General features: G+C 48.9%; 1 protein-coding gene and 1 long non-coding RNA gene across 2 annotated transcripts in view; one reads left to right on the top strand and one right to left on the bottom strand.

The window, feature by feature from the left end:
• Window positions 1-33: 33 nt before the first annotated feature.
• The window catches only part of LOC120893712 (opioid-binding protein/cell adhesion molecule homolog), a 68,203-nt gene continuing 53,235 nt past the window's right edge, over window positions 34-15,001 (top strand). The window contains exons 1-2 of the mRNA XM_040295764.1: window positions 34-189; window positions 250-295. The gene's annotated coding sequence lies outside the window, so the exon portion shown is untranslated. The remainder of the gene's footprint in view (window positions 190-249; window positions 296-15,001) is intronic.
• On the bottom strand, window positions 4,035-5,048 carry LOC120893716. The gene is made up of 2 exons (XR_005738148.1): window positions 4,758-5,048; window positions 4,035-4,541 (listed from the first exon to the last, which is right to left on the bottom strand). It is a non-coding gene; the product is annotated as an uncharacterized LOC120893716 (long non-coding RNA).

Below are 15,001 nucleotides of genomic sequence, written 5' to 3'. Positions count from 1 at the left end.
TTGCGGCCGCACAGTTTAGATCACATTCAGTGCATTCCGTTCGGAAATTGTTTGAGGAATCTTTCTGCATCGTTTATCAATTTAAATTAAACTATCAAGAGCGACAGAAAGCCAAAGAAATGGTCTCTGAAAAAAGGGATTAAACAAAATTCGATCGATCGATACGATCTAGAAGTGGATGGGCTTAAGGTAAAGGATTATTACAATCGATAGTCAATACCGCATAATTTTATCTCGCTATTGTTCCAGATACATTAAACGAATATTGATCATGAATCTCTGGACTGGCGGTCAGGTATGTCACAAAAATGATACATTGCATGCTTGGGCTTCCTTCTTCTACCCCTTGAGGAAAGGCGTAGAAAGGGATACACGCAGAATGATGCGTTTTTTCTTTTTCTCTTACCTAACTTACACCTCCGACAACGCTGGCCACTGGAATGTGTAGAGAGCGGTGTAGTAAGCAAGCGAAACTTTTCACTTCACTTTCCCGGTGTCCATAGTTTCCCGTGCCACGTTTCCCAACAGACAATCAAATTACATTTTCCTTTAGCTAGCTCTAAGCGAAAGGTTAGTGTGCCCGCTGCTGCTGCTGTCCCTGCACGTCCGGACGGTTGAAGAGCACTACAACTCTATCCGCCGTAAAACAGGCCTCGGTGGAACGATGCAACTTACACCGGCAGGGCGTAGCGTAAGATACGCGGGAAACTCGCGAAACTTTTTCCCCGTTCCCGGTCCCGCGGATGTCGGGATTACTTGGACGAAGCGCATCGCAATCACCGTCCCCAGGAACAGCCGGAAGACAGAGCCGAAGCAGGGCTGGTAGTAGTAGTAGTAGTAGTAATAGTAGTAATGTAGCTGTAGCAACATTCTCAACCATAAATTCCGTTTTTTTACGATCTGCGGGGATGTGAAATGAAAAGGGAAAGTGCCTTTCCGCGTACCGTTGGACTTTGATAGGAAACCCCGGAGTCTAAAACAAGGGACAAGGAGATGTAGTTTAAAAACTGCAAGACCACCCGTGTAAACCTTTGCCGAGGCAAAAAGTGGTGCTGGCGTACTGTTTTGGCCCATCCAAACGGGGAACGATCGCGAGCAGCCCCGTACATTGGTATGACCATTAGCTGCGGGAGGTAACGTTAGTTTGAACAAACGGAAATTTACACAGAGGGTCACAGTGGAGACACAGCGGGGCAGTCCAACACCGGCAGTCCTAGAGCAACGATGGAATCATAACCGGCACGAAAACAAGGCACTTTAAATACTCCGAGAACGGATTGCGGGTCACGATTCCATTCCGCCTCGGTCAACAACGCTGACGAAGGACGAACGCGCACAGCAACACACCTGTCCGGTGCGGTGCCGGGCATCAGCGACCTGTGCCGGGGACGCACAAAATGCGAACCGAGCACAGTTCTTATCCGGATTTTGACACGCCATTTCATTTAAATATTTTCCGGACGCACCTCAGCTGGTGTGCTCCCAGTGCAGCCCTCGCTCCCTCGCACTTCCGCTTATCCCCGTCGGCTGTCAACGTGGCACCGGGGTTAGGAAAAAAAGCTCCAAATTTATGATTATTATTCCATCTTTTCCGCTCTCTTAAATTCCGGCCCGGCGAGAAGAGGGCGCACGCGACGCCAAGAAGAAGAAGCAGAAGAAGGAAGAAGTCGAGAAGTAACACAATCGACCGTGGGAGAATGCTTAATTTGAATATTAATAGCCAAAATTCCGCCCCAGAACCAGGGCCAGTGTCAGTTCATTGGGTGGAAAAAGTTCGGTTGCAAAGCGAATCGCGGCATGGCTTTGGAGCGTAAAACACCCGTTGGAGCGTTGTTGTCCAGCACGCTAACCGATGGCGAGTGTGGGCAAGTGGTACAAATGTTTCTGATTATGTCCCTCCACGGTAGTGGTTTCGCTGGTTGTGTTGGTGCTCTGCAGATTAACTTAAAACAGTGCAAATTTTAAGGCGCCCGGACAATGAGGACCAGTGAGGAGGAGTTTAGCAAGTAATCGCAATTTTAGTCAAAGGACAGCAAAGGAGGAAGCAAAATTCCAAGTCCGTTTTTGTACCTTCATCAGGCTACGAGGGATACAAGCCAGTAGTCGGTTGGTGGTCCGCTCGTTGGGTCAGTTTCTTTTCGTACAAGCGCAGTGCGAATTGTTCGTAGCTGCATTTCCTAACTTGGAGCGTTTTAAGACAACTCTCCAAGACGTAGTACACACGTTCCGTTACACGCCAAGGCAAAGATATCACGCGCGCGTAAGCTCCAACGCGTCTTCCACTTCCGCCCAGTGTTGGCGACCGATTTTAAACGGATTATGGGAGATGAAGATTTCATCCGTCGCCCCGTGTCCTCTGTCCCGTTGCGCCCGTTTGATGAGTGTCAGATTTCTTTCGCAACCCAACGCCCGGACGGGAACGCTGGACACTATGGTTTCGGTTGCGACGGCATAGAGTTTGAGGTTCAGCCCCGGAAGGACACTTACGGGATAGCGCTGCTTATCTTTCCCTCCCATTTACATAACTAATGAAACAATGCGATAAGCGCAAATGGGGGAAGAGAAAGAGAGAGAGAGGCGGCCGAGTGCCGGCTTTTTGGTCGGTAATTTCCGTCCGGAGATATTGTTCTTCGCTCCAACCTGTTGGGAGGGCACGGCACGAATGGGAGCTTTTCTTCCGCCTTGCAGTGTGCTTTCCATCCAGGGTGTCAAGTGTTTTTATTTGAAGCTTGTCTTTTCGTGTCCTTTTTTGTCGTTGTTGTGTGGAGGGAGATTTGAATTTTTCTAACGGAGCGTGAACAGAAACAGACGGGGACTTATCGTTCGATAATGAGCTTGTACTTGTAGCGCTTACGTTGGTCCTGCGCTGCGGGCGGCTAGCCTTTTGTGGGAGCTTTACGCGTGACCTTTTGCGGATATTAGCGCGTACGCGCGAGAGCGCACGATACGCACGAAATCGTATTAAATCATGCCATGTGTGTGTGTGGTGCGTGTGTGTGATTACGCATCCAAAGTTACACCTTGTTACAACTCTTTTGTTGGGTAAACTTTTCCTTTCCCGTCGCTCGCGCCCTCGGACGATGTTGACTTCTGTAATTTGGCCTCCATTATTCATCCACTCGCTAATCTAGCCAATAGGGAAACTTACCTAATTGCTTCTATTATTTACGGTAAATTGTGGGCGATGAATTATTGACCCGACGGCCAAGACGACGACGACGACGACGACGAGGGGAGAAGTATGAGTGCCCTACGGCCTTGTCGTTTGCCTACAACCACCAAAGGAGAATGACCGCAGGGGGTGAAGGGGGGGGGGCAAACATTTCCCCCAGTGTGTTATAGCGTCCGAGGACATTCCGAGGACCGGTGGGATGGCACGGCACGAGAGAGCTTATGTAGAAAGTTTCCCTCCCCCCGGTCTAAGCCATGGGCTGGAATCGGATTTCTGAGGATTGTTCGTAGAATCGCTTGCGGTCCTGCTGACAGAATATTAAATATGGCCAGGAACGGCCGCTCCAAGGATGGTGGAAGATGTTTCGTGCCTGTAGGTTGCAATAAAACACTGCAGCACGGGCGCCGTAGGTGCCGTCGGATGAACACTCATCGGTTGGGCTTTGGCGAGGGATGCATTTTTCATGGTCACCGGCACTACCAGGTTGTCGTCGTCGTAGCCAGAGCTTAACACTTCCTAAGGAATTCCAGCAAAGTCAGCCGCATCGGAGCCGTGCGTGTAGCTCCACTCTGAGGGCTTTAGATATATGATGCTTTGAGGTTATGCGATGCAGATTGGACGTTGTGTGTGTGTGTGTGTGAATAATCAATCGCACTACCGAAGGCAGAGGGCAGCCCTGCATCGATGGCAGTGAAGCGCAAAGACATCGGATTTGGTGACACTATAGCACTCTCACCGCGGAAATGGTGTCAGTGAGTGCTGCAGGCACACATCCTCATCCTAAAGGTGGCGGCGGCGACTGAAATATGGAAGCGTAATCTCGCCTTCCCAAAATCAATTGGATCAATGAAGTCATCAATCCGGCCTCAACGGTGCAGTGCGTGCGCCCCTATTGTCGGTTGTTATTTTTGTATATTTTATAGCGCTTCTTCGCTTACTTACTTCTCTTCTCTCTTCGCTGGTGCTCTGATAGACGACGATCAAAATCCAATCACAGTAGTCCGAGACTTTGTTTTCCGTCCGCCCAGCTTCTCAGTTCATGTGAAAGCGGCTCGGGCACGCGGTGGTCGAGCAGCTCCAGCCAGAAACAGCCGACCACGACAGGGCAATAAAACGATTGATTGAAAATGCTTTTTATCCTGCAGCGCTTGTGAAGGAGATGGATGGGTGGATGGGAGAGAGTGTGAGCAAGGTGCCGAAAACAAACAGGCCTTGGCGATGATGGCCGTGCTGGGCTGGGTGGAAACGGAGGACCGGCGAGGAAATGGTTCATTTAGCCTGCCTTCAGTTATTGGATTCTGAGGCGTTCGTCGTCTGCTCGCTCGCTTGGACAGTCGGAGTTGGAGCGGCTCACATTCACCTTTTTGTCCTGCAGTGGATCACAGAGAGAGAGAGAGTGAGAGAGCAAATGAGTTTGATAGGAAGGAGGGCAGCCAACTATACGATACGTTGGAGGGTTGCTGGACCACCACCACCATGCGCTAAATCTGGTGCGGAACGTCATCATCGTCCTGTTCGTCAACGTTGTCGCTGGCGCATGAAACGTGGCGGTACATGGTGGTAAAAAATAAATACTTCACCTTACCCATTGCTCACGGCGCTCGTGTCGTACTCATTCAATCTCACTCACTTATCGCCAATCAACCGTAGCTCCGAGCACCCTCCGAGGGTGGGGTGGGGGTAGGAATGCTAGTCAATTTGCGAAATGAAACGAATCAATCGCAAAAGTTTGGAATTCCATCGAATCCGGTCGAGCCTCTGTGCTTCTGTCGAGGAAGTTGATTCTTGGTCGTCGTGTCCGTGGACCGTGTTGCAGATGGTGTGCTCTCTGGCTTGCTTTGATTAATGTTATTAAGCTGTCAGTTATGCTTATTTATACCGAATGGCTGTTTCGCTGTGTGGTGAAATTCACGGACTGCTTTGATTAATTTATTAGTGGTCGAACAAGGAGAAGCGAAAAGGAAAGGGCGTTGGCGAAGTTGCAAAGGCAGTAGTATTTTTCACCAATTATGAGAAAACTTCGAAGCGTATCGGTTTCGAGAGATGCTGCGCATTCTCTTGCTGTTGTGCCCATTACGTATTCCTGCACGTGTTGATATGGTTTACCAATTCAATTGAACGCTTCTCTCACATCTCGCAAAACAAACCACCGTTGATGGAGTGTTATCATGTCCCATCCGGCCACTAGCCACGGAAACGTGATTTATAGCAAAACCCATCCACTGCTGTATCTTTCCAACCCGTGCAGTGTGCTATGCACATGGCAAAGTGGCTGGAGTGGCTCCAGCACACGGGAGCTTGCCGAGGCGGAACTTTATTCATATTTAATTTGGAAAAAGTTTCACTAACATTTCAAGCACACAATTTTCAATATATTCAATAGGTCGTTCGGACCATTCTTTTTTTTTTGCTCTCTCTCTCTCGAAGGGATGGGTCTATTCCGGAGATCTGGCCAGGGCCACAGGGCCCTCGTTTGAGGTTACGGCGGTCGACTCTAAGACCGGCGGAAGGATGAATTTCATGTGCAGCTCATGTTCTATTAGCCGAATGTTGGTTTTTTATTATTAATGCTTCCCGTTTGCTGCTGCAAGCGCGCTCGATGCACGTACCGACACCTGCGCGCCAGCCTTCCGCTCCTTCAATTACCGTACGTTCGTTGGTTTTTTATCGGGTCGGGGAGGTTTTTTTGTTGTTTTGCCTTTTCTAACCACTTCTTTCCGTTCCGAAGCCCTCAAGTGGTTGGCCAAGGATCGGACACACACGTACCGTACACACACACACACACACTCATCCGTTGCTGTGGGGTTTGTACACTCGTCCCTCCTTGCGGATAAACAAGAGGGCCCCCGAATGCGATAGTGTGAGCAAAAGGGGCGGTTGCAAAAACTTTTCATTTGTAGAAATAAAAATAAAATGCATACATGACACACACACACACACACACATGTGGACAGGAAAAAATAAAATGAGAAAAGTGGAGCAATGTTGGAAACAGCAGATATTTTTCGCCAATCTCGCCTTTCCCGCGCGCACACAACAACTTTCAATGAAGGGAAAGAGGACGGGGGAGGCAGGAGGTGTGCGGTGTCCTTCTTCCGTTCGGTCAAAAGCACCCGCTGGTCATACGCGCCCAAGTGGAGGAAATTTTCAACCCACTTAATACACGCTTCTGTGCAAAACTGTGCAAAGGTTCGAAAATCCTGCCTGTGCCTGTGTACAAAGTTGCTGCTGCAAGTGTGTTGTGAGCTTTTCTGGGACGCCATTGCCAGAGTGGCTCGATTGTTTCGTTCCCAGGAGTGTGTGTGTGTGCTGGCAAAGGATTAAATACAAAAATAACATCGTTATCCTTGCAGAACACGCGAGTTGGAGTGGGCAAAGAGCGCAGAGTTGGACGAGAAGGGACCCGGGAAATTGTGGATTGCGCGAGAACTTTATCCACCAGAGCGTGTTTCACATTTTGGGGCCTCCCTAGTTGCTGCTGTTGTTGTTCTTGACCTCTGGATGGTGTTGATGAGAAGAAGGTCGTTCTATAATTATTACTGCATGTGCTGCATGTGTGCTGGTCAGTTGGCCAGTCCAAACCAAGCCAAGCCACTCAAATAAGCCTGTGGTTGAGCATACATTGCATCTTTGCAGAGCGATCATTAGGAAACGGGGTTCTTTTTTTGTTGGAATTATTCCCAACAGAAACTCTTATCTGCACAGCTAAGTACACCGAGAAAAAACTGCAAAATTGCAAGCTATTTTCCGGTCGTACTGCTACTAGCTATTTGCCGTTTAAAGTAAAATTACATAAAGAGGTGATTCATGGGGAAAATGATGTGTCTGTCGAACGACTTCAGCCACCCATTTCCCTATCAACCGAGAGAGAGAAAGAGAGTGTGGATAGAGGCGTAGTAGAAAACATGATCAAAAGAGTACCGCTGACCCCGTGCGCAGCCCATGCCCCGGAACGGAAACGGAGAGTAAAAGCGATGCTTTTCTGATTAGCTTTGCATCTCGAGCCACTAATGGGCGCAGTTTTACGTTCCCGGCCATGCGTTGCTCCTGTCATTACCCGTTCGACGGGGGTGTCTGTTTTTTTCGTGGAACCAGTAAATGACTGTGGAAAAAACCCTAGGAGTAGAAGAAAGCGTAACCCAAAGCCCACAAGGGACCTGGAGGGAGTGAAGCTAATTCAAATTGCATCCTCAGGATGGGAAAATGATTAAGCTCAGGTTGGCGTTTGGGGTTGGTATCGTTCGTAGAAAGGGGGAAGAAAGACATGCCGGGAAATCATCAAACGCTTCCAATTTTACATGCCCCACTCGTCCGTCTCATTATCGTTTGCAACAATCTCTTCCCACGATTTCCGTTTTGTAGTTCCTTCTCGCTCTCTCTTCGTGTGGTTTGGATCGGGATGCATTCCACTGGCTGCATTGGTAAACATTTAATACACACAGCACGGCACCGACTGGCAAGCCCGGAGTGATGAGAAATGAATATGCTACGACAATAGTGAGGAGAAGTATTGTGGTTTCGCAGCATGTGCCTCATGCAATGCGAGTGTCCTTTTCGCTGTTCGGAATGAAAAAGGAGGAGCACTGTAAGGGCCATGAAATTCAAGCATTTTACATTTACCCATTGACTCCATCCATTCACCCACCAAAAGGGGGGGTTGTAAAACTGTTGTAGATTCTTCCGAATGTATCACGTGGACGCCCAGTGGCACGGAGAGAGAAAGTGGAGTTTTACCGAGTTGCCATGGACAACAACGGTCGGGGACGAAAGGGGAACGACACTGCTCTGTCTCTGTCAGACACGCAACTGCTGGTGCAAACAATGCAATCGCAAGTCACAAGGATAAAAAAATACGTTGCCGTGGAAATGGTTCAAATGTATGTTTAATTCAGGGTTAGACAATTCTTCAGAAAATTATTCAACAATACTCATCAGAAAGTAGATGTAAATTGTAGCTGCATTATTGTAAAATCTTTCTTTTCCTAGAAACAGAAGCAACACTCAACACCGCACTGAATCCAGTGCGCTCCACTGCTCAGGGGGCAAAAAAGGAGGGAAAAGCATCACGAAAGCAGTAACATTGAACCGACCGAATGGCCGGGAAAGTGTACTGCGAGCTAAATAAAAGCTCTAATTTCATAAACAAACAGAGTGTAAGTGATACATCTTCTTCCGTTTTGCCTTTGTGTTGTCTGTCTGTGTGTGTGTGTGTGTGTGGCTGGGAGTGGTGCGATTGTGTCGTCTGGCACATCCGGCAATAGAAAATGCGCTTGCCAAGGGAGCGCACCAGCGATGGAGAGAGAGAGGGGCGGAAGCGCGATGAAGCGAACGGAAATATAGCCGAGTGAAAAATCTCATTGGAATTCCATGCTCATCTATTTAAAATGATACAGGGAGCCATCGTTAGTCCTGGGCACTTTGCCTCCGTGTGCTCTGGCTTCTCCTCTGCCTCTCATTGCTGCTCTGGTGTCATCTTCCGTCTCCTGAGGGAAAGGGAAACCATCCCCTTGTCCCCCCCCACGTCCCCATGGTATTGGTTGCTTTCATTTCCTTAAGCACTCGGCACTGCTCGGGCAGCACCACACAATCGAGCTGTGTGGGCGGTGAAGGTAAAGGCAAGTGTTCGGAATTCGTTTGTGTTTTCAGTGTTTCGCTTGTTTCCAGTGTGCGCTCGAAAATGAATGAGTCCCGCAGATCGCCGTATGCGGTTGGGAAAAGCGATTCTTCTTTCGCCTCGAAGTGGTTTTATGGGGTTTGAAGTCATCATTCCGAACGCGGGCAGGTGGGTGCGGTAGCGGGACGACAGCTTCCGGTTCCGAGAGCAATGGCATTGGGCATGGTGGTATGGCGAATTGTTGGCGACCAACGCGCACTACCTTCGCTTCGCTTGCACCTTCCGGGCAAATGGGGAGGTAGGTTTTGTCTTACGGTGGCTGTATTTACTGCGACCAGGATTGTCGGAAGTGAAGAGTCGAAGTTTGACGATTCAAATTTCCTCAGGAATCGTCGTATTCAATTAGCTCATTTTACGATGCTGTTTTCACTGCCGCAGCCCACGAACACCAGGTCTTTTTGTACGAGTAACTGATGCCATTTAAGCAGTCATTTTCATTTGCAGCAGTCTCATGGCTCTTCGTTCTAATTGCGAGCGTTTTTCAGGTACAATGGTACATTCGATTCCATTGGACAATCACTATGTGCTGTGTGTATTCAAAGCTATTGTTGTGAAGCATACAAATTTCCCGTTTTTTTAGTTGAATATTTAAACACCGATCCTTTACTTAGTGTCATTCGTTATTTATCGTCACTGGTGTCCGTATCTTAATCCTCTTCGCAACAAAAAAGAAAGGTCACACAAAAGCTTTACCTAGGTCGCTTCATGCAATTATTAGTGTGTCCCATTTCCATGATGAGAGTTTTTCCCGCGGGACGTCAGGGAGAAGGGGGAGAGGGAGCGGGGGGCATGGGGAGCGAGGACGATTGCAGTTTATCTTTCCGATACCCCAAAATCATTGTTTGTCCCACACAGACTCAATTTTGGATTATCCCAGTTAAATAAGGATAAAAGATAGAGAAGACATACAAAGAGTGTGAAAGAGAGAGAGAGAGAGAGAGCTGGAGCTAGGACGGTTTAGATGGGTCCCCAAACAATTCCAACCGTCACCCTTCACATGGTGCGGGCGCGCGCGCACACATATTCAAATGGGCTAATATGATAAATAGATGAAACCAACAAGGACCGAGTCGGTCGTGGGGCGTGCGCTAGGGCGATTACACAAAATGGAGGGGGGGAGGGGATAGGTGGGGGTTGGGATTGGGGGATAAAAAAGCGAAATTTACCATACAAACACACACACACACACACAATTACCGCAGCGAGCTCTGTGAACCGAGCCAAATTCGAGCAGAGTCCAAAAGCCGTATAAAATATTTAAAACGAATCCTTTCCTACTTTAGCCGGAGGGTGGGGAGGCGCAATGGGAGGGGGACCGGGATGACGTCTTAGACTCCCCCTTTCGTCCCAGTGGGACTGACACTCCACCGCCAGCAGTCAGCTAGCAAAATAGGCCCCGCCGCACACACACAGCCACACATACACCCACTTTCACTCGGTACACGTACGTACAACAAATACGCCAGCACCGCACGGAACGGAAAACGCTCCACGAGGTGTTAGACACGTGCAGGCAGGAGCGTACAACACAAAGGAAAAAATGGCGCGCTGGAGTAGTAGGCTAGAGATGCGAAATGTTTTGCCTCCGTTTTTTTATAGGGAGGGGATGGTCGAGGGGCGAGTCGAAAGATGCTACACTCCCTGCAAAACTTTGTGGAAGACCCACCCCCCACTCCACACCAAGTTGTCATGGTTTTGCTCCTGCCAAGCGAACGGGTTGAGGACCACGTGGCGGCCTACGATTTTGTTTTTTCTTCCTTCTTTTTCTACTTCCACTTTTGGGCAGCACACGGGAAAATAGCACTGTTGAATAAAATATACCAACGAGGGTCGTCCGGGTTTCGGGGCAAATAGGGAGGCAACACAAAAAAAAAAGAAAGAAAGCGATGGGCATGAAAAGTCTGCCGAAAATCGTCTGGAAATCGCTGTGTTAAGGATATCGTTCGCACACAAAACCGTTCGTCCTTGGTTCTTCGTTCGCATTCTTTCTTGCTTCTCGCTGCGCTGGGTAAAAAAGAGTTCGAAGAAAGTGAGGTTAGATTGTGGAATGTGGATATGTGTGTGTGTGTGTGTGATGTAGGAAAAAATAAATTTCTTTCCCACCAGTCCGCCCATCCTTTGTGCCGATGTGATGTGCTTCATCTTGGACACATTACCGAGCGAGAAGTTTTGCCTAGTTCTAAGTGGCAAGGATTTCGGAACGTGCTGTTGCTGGCATTTTTTTCTTCTTCTTCTTCTTCGTTTTGTTGCTGTGGAACGAAGGGGGAAGGGGCGAGAAGACAAAGTTTCTCTGCTTTGAGGGAAATTTAACGGTGCGGAGCCGGAGGGAGGTTCTGTGGTTCGTACAACCCGAGAGGGCACCACATGGAACTAGTCAGGGTGCGTCGTATACTTTTTTTTCTTAAAAATTTCATCCCAATATACGTTTTTTTTGGAGAAAGGGACATTCCCGAAATGGATGGAAAAAGAGCGTGTGGGAAGGTGAGGATGGAATTGAATCAAAGCGAAACGATGGCGGGGTGATATGGTGTATTGGTTACGGTCAACACAGGGGCTGGGAAAGAGTAGATAATCGAATGCGCATATGATCAATGATTGAGTGCCAAACTCCGGCAACGATCCCTTTCCAGTCTTGAAGACCGGCCACCATACTAGGAAGTACCAGAAAGAGCGTATCCTTTGGTAGATGCACGTCCCATGCCTGTGTGCGGCAGACCGATGAAACGGTAAAGACGAGGCAAAATATTACCATGTGTGGACGCGCGTACCAAAGGCAGGATACGATCACCAACCAGCTACCAAACAGATCCAGTGACGGGGTGGGAAATCGGAAGGAAAATGAAAAAAAGAATACACCGGTTTTGTTTGCTACCACAACTGAAAAAGGTCCGTCCTGTCAGGATAAACCGGAATCGAGGAAAGAGTGGTCAAAAGGAAGTGGAAGACAAAAAGCGAATTGCAATGTTGTGTCGTCGAAACAATGGCCACAGTGTGTACAGAGGGTGCACACCCCCCCCAAAATCAAACCTAGCCGAACAATAGAAACTGAACACACTGAACAAAAACAAGTCTCTTACCTAGTCGAAACCGCCCTCCATGGTCGCTCCAATCTTACGTTATGCTGGGCGATGAAACAGTTTTAAAACACAAGTCACTTTAAAAATGGGTTTCAAATTAGAAAAAGGCTCCCTGCGCTAGCTTCTTTGCTGCAATAAACCTTTGATTTAGCACCAGAGCGCAAACCCTCCCCCACCACGTCCCCCCATTGGAAGATGCAACTGCAACGGCTAGAGCTTCATTGTTCCAAATTGAACGCAACATTTCATCCACCATTGTTAAGTATCCTGGTGTAACCTGGTCGACGGCTCCGGTGCTATCCGCTACGAGCACACATAAATAATTGAAACTATTTTATCCCGCTCGTACTGCTGGAGCGCTTTGTGTGTGTCTGTGCTCTGCTCTGCTCGGCAGAGGGTCTTGGTCAGGAGTTTGGCCCACCGGTCGAAATTCCAATTCGGTTTCTGTGCGCCCAACCTGCAAGTGGTCATGAAGTGGCGGCACACCGCTACGGTTTAGATTGCAATAAAAATTGCACGAATCGGAGATTACAATTCATGTGCCCCGACGCAAGGACGCAAAGTACGCCCTTCCGACCGGGGCGGACAAACCACGATGCAATGATAGCAACCAAAAATTGGAAGAAAACACCCAGCCGACGCTTTGTGTGGGACGCTTTATTTTTGTGCGGGTCGAGGACCAAACGGGCCGCAAATCGATAGGAATTTTATTGTTCACTGCAAACACAATAACGTGTGCTCGCCGATGAGACAAAGGGTGGGAAGTGGGCGCTTGCTCTCGTCTACGAAAGCAGTCCAGCATTTGTTCCCTTGCTTTTCCGGAACGTGTTTGAGATTGGGAAAATCACATTCAGAACTCTTTCCGGTTACCGGAGCTTTGGGGGGGATCGACAATTCCCGGACAACGGGAAGCATCACACCGACTAGTGCGGACTAGTGGAATTAAGGGACGGGAATTGGAAAAAAGGGGCGAACAAGAACTTCGGAAGCGAGTAAAAAACACGCACTGAATCCGAGATTGAAAGGATCCGATTGGAAAACGTCGTAATCGAACGGATCTCGCCCCCCTCCATTTTGTTGTGATTTTTGGTGTGTGTGTGTGTGCGTCTTTTCTGGAATTACTCGAACCTTAAGCCATGCCTAGACGAACGACCACCGAGCTAGAACGATTAGAAACATTAGAACCGAGGGTTGGAGGATGAAGCTGAAGCTTCTATCTCTCTTTGTCCCGGACAGTGATAAGGGACACATTCCTCACGCGCAAACTAATCCCGCGTGCGTTTGTGTCACTGTTTAGTGTTGGTGAATGGGCCACTTTGCGTCGCCGTCGTCGTCGTCGTCGTGACAATGTGCGGAACGAATGCGAAACGCTGGATTTTCTCCCCGCATTGATCCATCGGGGCTTGGCGGGGGGTTTGTGTGTATGCAGCAGCTTTTAAGCCACCGGAATCTGTGCCGAACGCACTTTGCACGTCCACAAATTGGGGTCGACATTTCGTGGGCGGCGGGAGGCGGAAGGTGAGGGGAGGGAAGCATGGGCAGTGTGGAGGATGCAATTTCGTCCATTGTTCCTGGTTGGCCGTTGGCAGCGGTCGGCCGTGGGCGTTGTTTGGCATCAGCAATTTGTATCCAATCGTCAGCACGTTGTCCCTTTTCGTCGGCGTCACCGTTTGTCGTCAGTCACTAGCATGCCGGCCAACCGGTTTACGTCGTTCACTATTGTTGTATTGGTGTATGGGTGTGTCCCTTTTTTCCATCCCAGTGGCAGTGGCAGACGCAAAAGGACAGTGGCGAAAGGAGTGCATCCTTGTGTTTCTGAATCCTTTACCGGTTTGAAGTGCACTTGATAGAATGTAAACCACGAGCGGCACACTCTCGTTGCCATCGTTCTGCACGATCATCGTCACCATCGTCGTCGCTGCAGCGGCGGGAAAACCCGCTACGGAAGCCCGTGATGCCGTTTTCATTTCGTGCTTGTCGTATCGCCACTTGTTTTGCTTTTTGCGGAGGGAAAATATATTGTTTTCGAGTGTTTTCGAAACCGTTGCGCTTTGCTGCAGTGTGCATTTTGTTGCCGGGGCAATCGCAATTGTGTGTTTGTGTATTGCAGAGCGGAGGTAAGTCCACTAAAGACAACGTGAGGCAACCAAACAGCAAGAAGAAAAGCCGGGGAAAACAAAATTGGCAAAGAGCTTAATTCATCTCCGAACATGAAGCTTTGCTACTGGCGGCGCACGGCACTAAATCGCCATCGTGTGCTATCTCGCCTCGGCGGGAAGCCAGCAAAGGAAGCCAGGTGGGGCAAACGGTGGGCTCTTGTCACTAGGCTGTCGGCTTGGGAAGTCGTTGGGCGGAGGGAAGCATTGCCTGTGGATGAACAGTGGCCTTTATATTTGCCCCTCGATACCGGTGCACACACACCGGTCGTGTCAAGTGGCTACTTGCGGTGCTAATTTGTTGGTTAGCGCCTCCTTTCTTCTGCACCACACAGAAGTGACACACTTCTTACACATTAAACACATCTTAGCGAAACGTGATAACGACTGCTAATTTGCTCCGATGCTCGCGCAGAGCGGGGAGAAGGGCTGCCACATCGTTTTGGCAGGTCTATTCGGATGAAATTTATGCTCCACTGGGAGGTTTCGGGAGCTCACTTCACACTTCAGCCCGGAATGGTTATTGAAACACAGCAGGGCACGGTTGAAGTGTTTGTAAACATAATAGCCCACTCGAAAGTTGGTTTGTTTCGAACAAACAGTGCTGGCTCTGGTTTTTCGGGTATGCGGTGTATATGAGCTTTTAAATTATGAGCCTATGGAGGTTTAATTTAATTTAGTGAGGTGCTTGTTTCGGGAATTTTCGGATCAACGCCCCCAATCTTCCCTTTTAATGTGTCCGCGTCCTCAATACGTATTGACGATCGTTGTGCCAATTGCTGTTAACATGTGTTGCTGCTGCATCGCTTTCCCGACACCGTTTTCCCAACACCGAACCGAAGCTTACTTTGAAAACATTTGTTCTGCGAACACGACGGGACCACGGGCAAACGGATGGAACAAATGCCCCACCACCGTGGAA

Source organism: Anopheles arabiensis, chromosome 2, assembly GCF_016920715.1.
Source record: "Anopheles arabiensis isolate DONGOLA chromosome 2, AaraD3, whole genome shotgun sequence".
NCBI lineage: Eukaryota > Metazoa > Arthropoda > Insecta > Diptera > Culicidae > Anopheles > Anopheles arabiensis.
This window is presented reverse-complemented; position numbering and strand designations above follow the sequence as displayed.